This window comes from Cinclus cinclus, chromosome 26, assembly GCF_963662255.1.
Source record: "Cinclus cinclus chromosome 26, bCinCin1.1, whole genome shotgun sequence".
NCBI classification, from domain to species: Eukaryota; Metazoa; Chordata; class Aves; order Passeriformes; family Cinclidae; genus Cinclus; species Cinclus cinclus.
Genome location: NC_085071.1, coordinates 22,975 through 34,230, shown reverse-complemented (window position 1 = coordinate 34,230; position 11,256 = coordinate 22,975). Strand labels below are relative to the sequence as shown.

Genomic DNA, 11,256 nt, shown 5'->3' with positions numbered 1-11,256 from the left:
GGGACAGATTTGGGAGTGATGGGGTAGGGAGAATAATTTGGGTGGGTCCAGGAGCTGGATTTGAGGGTGGTGGTGGGAAGCATCCCCAGCCTGGAATCCCCACCTTGAAGGGTCCCAAATTTCCTGACCACCCAGGGGTTCCAAATTTTTGGGTTCTCCTGCCCACCCATGCCAGCCTCCCGCAGCCTCCACCCCTGCTGGGGACAGGGTGACAGGTGTCCCGCTACCCCTGTGCCCCAAGTGCAGGAGGGACTGGAGGCATTTCTGCTGCGCCCCAACCACACTTCCCTTCCCCCCTACACCTTGGGGATACCCCTGACCACCTCTTTATCACCCTGGGGTGCCCCTCAGTCAGGGGGTGCTTGGTCACACCGCAGGAGCCCCTCTCTGTGCAATCCCCGAGGTGGGGGTGGTGGCAACATTTTTGGGGTCACTCCCAACCATTTCCTTTTCCCTGCATCATCCTGAGGATGCTGCACCACCCCACATCACCCCCCCCCCCCCCCCAAACACTGCCCCTGCCACAGCATTCCCTGAAGGGACCTTGGGGACTGTCCCCATGTCCTCCCCTCCCCCCTGACCCCCCGTGGTACCTCCACTGCTCCACCTGTGCTTGGCCCCAGTTCCTGTCGCAACCTCCCCATGTAAACGGGCAGGAGTTTCAGTCACATCCTCACCTCCTCCTCCTTCTCCTGCGGTGGACTCACTGGTGACACCAGAAGAACACCACGGGTCACCCTTCGAGGGGACTGCAGAGTCACAGTGGCTCCTGGAGTCCCCCTGGTGTGACAGCTGAGGGGCCTGAGATCCTGCGGTGACAATCTGGGGGTTGGGTGCTTGTTTTGGAATCTCCAGGGTGGATCCCTAGGTCCTGAAGTCCCCTCCCACCACCATACTCACCCCCCCCAGCTCATGCCTCAGTTTCCTCCTCACTCTGCAGGGACTACCCAGAGCTGATGTTCTGATACTGGGTTTATTTTGGGGTGTTTGGGGTTGGGGCAACTGGAATGGGCTGGTGGACCAGTGAGGCTGGCCAGGGCGTTGCCAGGCTGGTGATCATCTGTGCTGGGGGCTGGCCAGGCTGGGGGTCTGCAGGACCAAGGGTTGTCCAGACCAATGTCCAGCTGGGATCTACCCAGAGCATTGTCCATCCAGAGTGGGATCCATGGCTCTGGTGTCCATCTGAACCAGTGTCCAGCTGGTATCCATGGCTCTGGTGTCCATCAGGACCAGTGTCTAACCTCTCCTGCCCCCATCCATCCCAGACTCCCTGGCCAGGGATACTCCTCACTGCAGAGTGGACAAGACCCACGGTCAGTCCCAAGATGACCCCAAACTCCCTCCCACCAGGAACTGCATTGAGCAGCACTTTGCTATGGCCAAGATGAAGGTGCTGGTGGCACTGTGGTGGCACAAGTGGTGGCATTGATGCCATCCCAGTTCATGTCCCCATCCACGTCCCCCCATATCCATATTCCCCATGTTCCTACTCATGTCCATGTCCCCTTACCCAGGGCTGTGTCCTTACATGTCCTCACACATCCCCACCCATGTCTTTGTCCTGCCACGTCTCCATCCATGGCCATGTACCCATCCATGTCCACGTCTCCCATTTCCCCACCCATGTCATTGTCCACCACGTGTCCTGATTCATGCCTTAGTACAATGACTTTACCCCGATTTTGGGTGTTTTTAACGACAAAGAGAAATGAAAGAAAATCTAGGCCACGAGGAGCCAGGAGGATGTGGAGCCCCCAGCCGGGTGCCTTCTCAACATAGATGAGTGGCAACACAGATCACCGGAGCTCTGCCCACTGGGGGTCACTGGGGATCATCCAGCACAGATCCTGCCATGGGGGATGGAGCTGGAGCAGCACATGAAGCTTTTCCCACACTCGGGGCACTCACAGAGCTTCTCTTAGTGGAAACTCTGTTGGTGTATGATCAAGTTAGAGTGCTGTGAGAATCTCCTCCCACACTCCCCACACCCGTAGGGCGTCTCCCCGGTGTGGATGCGCCGGTGCCTGACGAGGGTGCAGTTTTGCTTGACGCCCCTCCCACAGTCAGGGCAGCAGAAGGGCCTCTCATCCATGTGAATGCGATAGTGCTTGAGCAGATCAGAACTGCTCTGAAATCTCTTCCAGCACTTATCACACTCAAAGGGCCTCTCCCCTGTGTGGCTCCTTTGGTGGACAGTCAATTCTGAACTTATCCTGAAGCTCTTTCCGCATTCCCCACGTTCATAGGGCCGCTCCCCTGTGTGGATTCTCCAGTGGCAGATGAGGTTGGATTTCTGACTGAAGCTCTTCCCAACTTTTGAGCACTTGTGGGGCTTCTTCCCATCGTGAAGCTGCTCATGGACCACCAGCTCCAAGCTCTGGCCGCGTCTTTCCTCCTGGGATCCCCCTGATCTGCACTTGCAGCCCCTCCTCATGCGGGATCTCCAGGGCTTTTCCTCCCCGTTGGATTGCTGCACCGTGGAGCTGCTCAAAACGGCCTCTTCCACGAGGTTCTGCTGCGGGGATTTGTCCTTCCTGGTCTCCTTCCCCTGCTCCATCGGGCCAAGGTTGGGGAATGGGAAATCCTGGTTTGTGGGAAAACAAGGTCTGAGCACGCTGGGTTTGATGGTCCCTCTGCCCGAGGGCAGCTGGAGAAGCCAGGGCCCCTTGCAGCCTCGGGGAGCCCAGAGCCCGCTCAGCACCAACCTCCCGCACCCCTCCAGGCTGCCGGGGGTCCCCCGGCTCCGGGTCCAGCAAGATCCCTGCCCTGCAAAAAACCCCTCCCGGAGACCCTTCCGCCGACTGATTTGGGACGAGCTTCCCCTCCCAGCTCACCTGCGGAGTCCGAGGGGGGGTGATGCTGCCGCAGCCGAGGGAGTTGCTGCCTGAGGGGAAAACTGCGTGTTTCTGCGGCTGCTACTCTCCCTCCCGTTCTGCCCTGGGGGATTCCAAAGCAGCTGCGCCCGCGGGGCACTGGGAGCGATACTAGGAGCACTGGAAGCGATACTGAGAGCCCCAGAAAGGAATTGGCAGCGCTATCCCTGCCAGGACCGCTCTGACTGGGAGCACTGGCTGCAGCCGGCGGTGGGCGGGGCCACATACAAGGGCATGGTTATGCAAATCCAGAGCGATCGCGCGCTGTAATTGGTGGGAGGGAGGACCGCGGGGGTTTCCCCAGTCACGTGAGGATCGACGGGGGGGGGGGGGGGGGGGGGGGGGCTGGGGATGGCGGCGGCGTCGGGTGAGAGGGGACGGGAACCGGGAATGGGGACGGGGAATGGGAACCGGGTTCGGGAACGGGAAGTGTGACTGGGAATGGGGACTTGGAATGGGACGGGGAATGGGACCGGGAATACGGGACAGGAACCGGGAATGAGAGCGGGGATGGGAATATGGGAGCAGGTCAGGGAATGTGGGAGCAGCAAGCAGAGAGAGAATATGGGATGGGGATTAGTGTTCAGAAGTGTTCCAGTGAAACACCCCGGGGCTGTGAGCTCTGCAGCTGGGCCTGCCCTGGGCTGCTGCGGCCCAGGGCCCCAAGGCTGGAGCTGCAGCCTTGCTCCTGTGTCAAGAACAGGAGCCTCGTGCAGGCCCATGGCCCTTGCATGGCCCCACTATGAGGGAGGGCTCTGACGCACAGGGGTGCTGGCAGGATGGGCTGCTGTGGCCAGCTGGGGGCCTCTGAGCAATGCCCAAAGCCTTGTACTCTCTGCAGCTGGCCAAGGAGTGCAGCAGGGCTGAAGGGTTCATGTGGCACGGCAGCCCCAGCTGTGAAACCCTCGGCCCCCATGGGAGAGGCGGCCCTCAGGAATGGGACTGGGAATACAGGACAGCACTGGGAATGGAACTGGGAATGGGACCAGGAATGGGGACCAAGATCTGGAATGAGACCGGGAATGGGGGTGGGGACTGAGAAAGGGCACCGGGGAACAGGGACTGGAAATAAGGACAGCGACTGGCAATACAGGAATGGGACCGGGAATACAGGGCTGGGACTGGGATTGGAGACAGTGACTGGGAATGGACCCCAAATACGGGACACAAGCGGGAATGGGACCAGGGATGCAAACATGGGTATGGGACAGGGAATATGGAAAGAGCAACCAGAGAGAGAATATGGGATGTGGATTAGGAAGATTGGGAACCTGAGTACGGGAGCAGAACTAGGAATGTGAACTTTGGAACAAGACAGGGACTATAGAAATGGAAGTATGGAACTGGAGCAGAACTGGGAATATGTCAGTGGGAACAGGACAAGGAATATGGGCCTGGGAATTTGGGAAAGGCAACCAGACAGAGAATTCAGGACACTGACAGGGAATGAGACCTCGAATGGGATCCAAACTGGCATGGGAGCAGGAGTGGGGTGACTTGGGAATGGGCTGGGGGCAAGGGAGCTGGCAGCAGGGACAGGGGGATCCTGGACAAGGCACACCAGGGACCGGGATGGGGGGACATGGGGACAGTTCCAGGGCAGGGGGTCCTTGGTCAGCTGCCCCAGAAACTCTGCCAGGGTGTCCCAGTGCCGACAGAGCTGCTGGGCCTGCAGTGCCCAAAGCCCTGAGCAACCCCCAAGTCCCTCTGAGGAACCCTGAAGTCCCACGAACCCAGCATCCCCCACATCCCCTGGAAGATCCCCCCATGTCCCCTTCCACATCTTAGTTCAACATCTTTATTTCTGCCCCAGTTTTGGGTGTTTGGAAAGGACAAAGAGAAATGCAAAGAAAATACAGGTAACGGGGAGCCAGGAGGATGTGGATCCCCCAGCCAGGTGTCTCCCCAACACGGATCAGTGGCACCACAGATCACCAGGACTCTGCCCACCCAGGGTCACTGGAGATCATCCAATGCAGACCCTGCCATGGGGGATGGAGCTGGAGGAACACAGTCTTGGTTTAAAGACAGGTGTCTGCTGAGGAAGGCAGGAGCCTCTCTTGAAATGGAAAATGTAAACTCTCTCTGTTATAACTTTGAGATTAAGGAGCTCTCAGGCAAAGATATGGGAATAGGAATATCAGATTTTTACTGGGAAAATTAAAAGTATAGTAATATTAAAAAGAAAACACTGATAGAGTTAGAATGCAACCTGACACCCTATTGGTCACAGTGTTGGTAGCAGTCTGATTACATGCAGGCTATAGTTTTACTGGAGTGACAGATGTGGTTTTGTTGAAGCAATGATTTTGGAGAAGGGTGTGTTCTTTTTGATTTTTTTTTTTTTAAGATTTACTGGTGATGAAGATGGGCCTGGTCTTTCTGGTCTTTCTCTAGGAATTTAGTGGGAAAAGGTTGCTGTGATATTTCAAATTTTAGATTTTATTTAGGTAGGAAATGCTTGGCTCTTCCCCTTGGGTGGGGCATTTCAAATGGGATGATGTAATTTGATTAATCATGCAGCGAGACTTAATGGCTTATTAACAGAAAATACCTTTGTTATAAATGAGAAAGAAAGTCTCCATATTTAGCAAAATTTAAGTTGCTTTATTTGATATAGACGGAGCAAGCAGCGCTGGGGAATGTGAGGGGTCAGCGCCCACTCCACGCTCTGTCAAACCTTGGTTTGCAGCTCCTTTTTATAGGATGTTTTTCCTCGTAGTAATCAATAACTGTTATTTTTTTTGTTGTCATAATTCTGCCAGGTAAGCGGTGGTGGTCAAAAAAACATCCATGGGACCGCTTGTGAAATCTCCGGACAATTTGTCAAGTAACCATCTGGTTTTGGTAGATAAAGAACAGCAGAAGTGGGAAGTCTGGTCTTAGCAGATAGGTTGCAATTGATTACACAAAGGCAGGAAATCTGATTTTGCAAAATCTTTCAGGCTGTGGGAAATCCTCATTTTGCAAACTGGTATTGAATACAATTTACTAAAAAACACAATATTCATAACAGGGGTATTTAAAGAGAATGATTTAATCATATATATTTTTCTCTATTTTTCTCTATCTAATGTCCATGCTTCATTTCAGACCTAAGTATTCTGGTTTATACAAACCCCACTACTTTTATGATTGACACGAATCTTTTATCAATTATCACACCTTCCTGGACAAAGGATGGGTCCTGAAAGGGGTAAACAAAACTACCCCACCTGGCTTTAACAGCTGGCCTATTAACAGAAGATATTTCCCCCTGCCCCCTGGAGTTATGATGGATGGGTCATGGAAGAGAGAAGGAACACTGCTCCACCTGCTTTTAACAGATGGTGATAGAATATATACTTGTGGTTAACATCTTACATTGCAACCTTAGACTGGCACAAAGCTCTTCTTGCACTCCGGGCACTTGCAGGGCTTCCCTCAGTGGTGCATCTTGGTATCTGGTGAAATGAGAGCTCTGTGAGAAGCTCTTCCCACACTTGGGGCACTCATGGGGCCTGAGACATCACAAGGGGCAGGGCTGTGATGTGCTCTGGTACCTGTGACTGAAGGCTGGTAGGGGGTCTTTTGAGATTCAATGCTTCAGACCCAGGAAGCTGCCAGCCTTCCCAGAGAGAGAGAGTCCTGCAAGGAACTGCCTTCTAGGGGATCTTCTGTCTGTTCTCCTGGCCACTGGATAAGCCTCAGGAAGGGGTAGCTGTGGCCACAAGTCATCAGCTCTGGTCAGTGATTTAATCTCAGCGATTCCAGCTCTGCTTGCAAGGCTTTCCCAGGCTGCCTCAGGGACAGAGAGACGGGAAGCGTCTTATGGCAAATTCCACAAAGATTCCTTTATTATTCAGCAGCTCTGTGAAGGGAGCCAGGAACGACTGCTCCCTAGAGAACTGAGGGAAATAACTGAGGTTTTTATGGGAGAGAGCAAGGGGGAAAGACCAATTGGTTACAAAGGATTAACATGGATACTAGGGCATGGTGGGATAAGAGAAGCTATTCAGTAGCTCACCATGACAAGAAAAGGTGTGCTAACCTAATGAGCATCCTTCTAGGAGGGTTGAGATAAGCTAATCACAGCCCACTCAAGGGAAATTCCTCTAAGGCAAAGCCATGGGCCTCCACATTTGACATCACAAGGAGCAGGGCTGTGATGTGCTCTGGAGCCTGTGACATCACAAGGGGCAGGACTGTGATGTGCTCTAGTGCCTGTGACATCACAAGGAGCAGGGCTGGCTGTGATTTGTTTGGTGCCTGTGAAATCCCAAGGGCAGTGTCACAGTGGGGGCAGCTCTCAATGTCCCCACAGGTCACTCTGTCCAGTGCAGCCGTGCCAGCGGTCACTGCGCACTCGGGGGAGGCTGGGCTGGACGGGGATCCGGGCAGAGACACCGCCCCCGGGACTGGAGTCTCCCCCTGCCTCTGGGCCCAGCCCCTGGTGGGAGTGCCTTGGGCACAGCACGGGGCTGCTGCTGGGCCAGGGGGAGAGCCCCTGCCAGCTGCCTGGGCCCTTCTGATGCCTGTGCCACATCCCTGTGGCTCCTGTCCCTGCTGCTCCCTGCCACCTTCACTCCCTCCATCAAAGCACCACTCAACCTCTTCACAGTGACCTGTGAAAAGAAAGAGAGAAAGAAAGAATGAGAGAAAGGAAGTGTTGTCAGATGACCCTGGCTGGATGGCCGACACCCACCAAAGCTGCTCTCTCACTCCTCTCCAGATACGGACAGGAGACAGAAAACAGAATGAAGGCTTACTGGGTTGAGATAAGGACTGGGACATATCACTTAGCAAATGTCACAATGGGTGAAACAGGTCTGAAATTGGTGATATTAATTGAATTAACTGCTCTCCAAATCAGACCAGGAGAGTGAGAAGTAAGATAACTGTATCTTCTGCCCATCCCTCCCTCTTTCCCAGCTCTGCCTCCTCCCCCAGTGGGTGCAGGGAGATGGGGAATGGGGGTTCTGGTCAGTTCATCACATGTTGTTTCTCCTGCTGCTGCTCAGGGAGAGGAGCCGTTCCCCTGCTGCACCATGGGGTCCCTCCCTGAGACGCTTCTCCATGAACTTCTCCAAGGTGAGTTCATCTCAGGGACAGCAGTTCTTCATAAACTGCTGCAATGTGGGTCATGTTCCTATGGGCTCGCAAGTCCTACCAGGACCCTGCTCCAGCGTGGGCTTCTCTCTCCACGGGTTGCTGGTCCCTGCCAGGTCCCTGCTCCAGCACGGGTTTCTCATGGGGTCACAGCCTCCACTCAGGCGTCCCCCTGCTCTGGCATGGGCCCCTCCAGGCGCTGCAGGTGCACCTCTGCACTCTGTGCCCTCCATGGGCTGCAGGGGCCCAGCTGCCTCACCAGGGACTGCACCACAGAATCTCAGGGCAATCAGCTCCAGCACCTGCAGTAGCTCCTGCCCCTCCTCCTGCCCTGCCCTGGCTGTGTGCACAGTTGTTCCTCTCATGTTCTCGCCCTGCTCTTCCCTGGCCACAGTTACAACTGCACGAGAACTGCTTTTCTTCAGTCTGTTTTCCCAAAGGTGTTCCCACCATTTCTACCTGGCCCAGCCTTGGCCAGCGGCTGGTCCGTCCTGGAGCCGGCTGGCGTTGACTCTGCAGGACATGGAGGAGCAGGTGCTTCCAGCAGCCTCTCACAGAAGGTGCTTCTAGAGACCCCCCATACCAAAACCTGGCCTGGCAAACCTAGTATAAGTGTGGTAGGGTTTTTATTACCATGATTAATTCTTATTATCGCTATTAGCTCTATTATTGCTATCAATAGTACAGTTATTCTTAGTTGTGTTATAATTAGTACAGGTATTTTTAGTCTTTTTGACTATTAATCGTTGCTTTATTAGACATCAGAATAAAAGTTCTTAATTGCAAGTAGAAGGTAGGAGTTTGGCAGCTGCTCTCCCTGCCCTATTCTGTGTCATTGCTGCGTGTGAAGCGGCAGCTGCCAGGACCCCCCATTTCCCTGGTTTGGGAAATTGGATGGCATTGCTCACATGTCAGAAAGAGAGGCCTGATTCCAATTAAATGCATTGCCTGAGCTCTTGTAGTCGCAATGCTCAAAGCTTGTTTTCTAACGTTGCTGACTTGCTCAGCTTCTGTTCATATTTGCGATTTTGGACCAAAATGTTGTCAGATGTGATTTTGCAAGGTTTTCTGTAATGAGCTGTCTGTTTTGCTCTTGGATTTCTTAATGGTGGGTCAGAACGGAATGCAGCATTTTGGGTGGGAGCCCTTCAGTCTGATCTGGGACTGTCTGAGCAGCAGCTGGTTTTGCACCTGTAAGCAGAGATAGCAAAGATTGCATGAAGTGAATATTGTGCCCGGTTGCGGAAGCCGTAGCGCCTGGCGAGCGCGGGGCAGCTGCCGGGATCTTCGGGGCACGGAGGAGCCGCAGACGGACGTTGCAAGTGGCTCCTTCGGGGCAGGATTTTGTCCCGATGCGGGGGAATTGCCGCGGGCTGGGCGGGCTGGGGCCTCTGCCAAGCGCCGCCGCCTTTCCCCGGGAGCCCCCGGGCAGAGCTCTGTGCTCAGGGCCGAGGGCCAGGCACCCGCTCGGCGGCTCCGAGACGGCAGAGTTTTGGGGGTGCCGCTGTTGGGGGCAGTGCCGGGGGAGTTGCCCTGGGCTGGAGACTCAAGGGCGCCGAGGATGGCGAGCACCCAGTCCGTGTGGCATGGGACAGCTGCGGACATGCCTGGGGGGCAACCTGTGTGGGGGCTGAGGAGGTTTAAGAAGTCGGAGAGGATTGGAGGAGGGGGAAGGCACCCAAAAACGTACCAGAAGCAAGAAGGTGCCTGAATTTAGGGGAAAGGATGGAAAATGGGGGAAAGGATCCAAAAGATGAGGAAGGGAAGCAAAATAAGGGGAAAGGAAACAAAATAAATGGTAAAGACTCAAAAGAGGGGGAAAGACACAAAATAGGGGATAAAGTATCCAGAATAGGGAGAAAGTATCCAAAATAAGGGGGGAAGACCCAAAATCCAAGGAGAAAAGGTTTCATGGGGTGTCATAACTGTCATGGCGTGTCCCTACGTGTGCTGGGGTGGGTGCAGACACTCAGCACCAGGAGCAGCCACGGAAACATCCTGAGGGACACAGGGAGACTCTGCAGGACATGGGCTGGGGACCTTGGAGGATCAGGCCCCACCAGGGGTGGAGGACAGGAACATAGGAGGAGACATGGGGGCACATGGAAGGGGACAGGGACACACAGAGGTAATGGCCACAGTGGAGGATGAGGACAAATGGAGGGGAAGGGACACAGTGCCACCAGGACACACAGCAGGGGACAACATTGCCACACCTGTGGGGACACTGCCACTAGGACACCACTGGTGACACCCTGCATGGGACACTGCTGGTGGCACTGACATTTGCGCTGTCCTCAGAGGTGGTTGGGCTCCCCTGAGGGTGGTGGCCCTGGTACACTGTGGTGGCTGTCACTTGCTTCCACACCCCTTGTCACCAACTGAACAAGCCCTGACAACAACTTGTCGACAACCCTGCCGCCCTGGTGGATGGTGACATTCAGCTGGGATACTGCAGCAGTAATGTGGTGGCAGGAACTGCATTAGGCAGTGCTTTGCCATGGCTGAGATGAAGGTGCTGGTGGCATTGATGCTGTCCCAGTTCGTGTCCCCACTCATGTCCTTGTACCTTCATGTCCCCAGCTGGGTCTGTGTCCCCATCCATGTCTATGTCTCCATGAAAGGCTGTGTCCCCTCACGTCCCCATCCATGACCTCACCTATGTCCTTGTCCGCCACATGTCCCCATCCATGCCTTACTTCAACATTTTATTTTAACCCCATGTTGAGGGTTAGTTCTATTTTTTTTTTTTCCCTCTGTGGAATTTTCCCCATTGTCATGCTAAGATACCTGTTGACTGGGCCCTGGTGACAAGGGGGAGGGGACGGGAGGGAAGAAGCAAGCCCTGCGAGATTCAAACAGCCAGAAGAGGAAGAGGAAGGCTGGGCCTCGGCCCATTTCCCCCGCGGAGTTTGGACGAGAAGGACGATCGCCGTCTGTGTCCCATCCCAGCGTCGGGAAACCACCATCGGACCCTGCCCGGCTGTCTTCTCGCTGTGAACTACCACCATCCAGCACTCTACTGAGCACCGGGACCGACACCGTGAGCGGAGAGCTCTCTCTCCATCTCTCTCTCCCCCTGGGACAGCTCTGCCATCACCCCCAGCCCTCCTGCAGCTCTGCGGGAGCCACCCGCCCCCAGCACCGGGAACTGCAGCTCAGGGAAAAGGTGCCTGCAGCCAAAAAACACTGGGACTGAGTTACTGTTCTGTTTGTGGGTAATTTCATAGCTGTTGTTGTTCTTGTTTGTCTTGTTAAATATACTAGTAAAGAACTGTTATTCCTACCCCCATAT

The 11,256-nt window shown here is 54.7% G+C and overlaps 1 pseudogene; it reads right to left on the bottom strand.

Annotated features, from left to right (window-relative positions):
- Positions 1 to 929: 929 nt before the first annotated feature.
- LOC134053694 (zinc finger protein 239-like) lies at positions 930 to 9,566 on the bottom strand (annotated as a pseudogene).
- Positions 9,567 to 11,256: the final 1,690 nt, after the last annotated feature.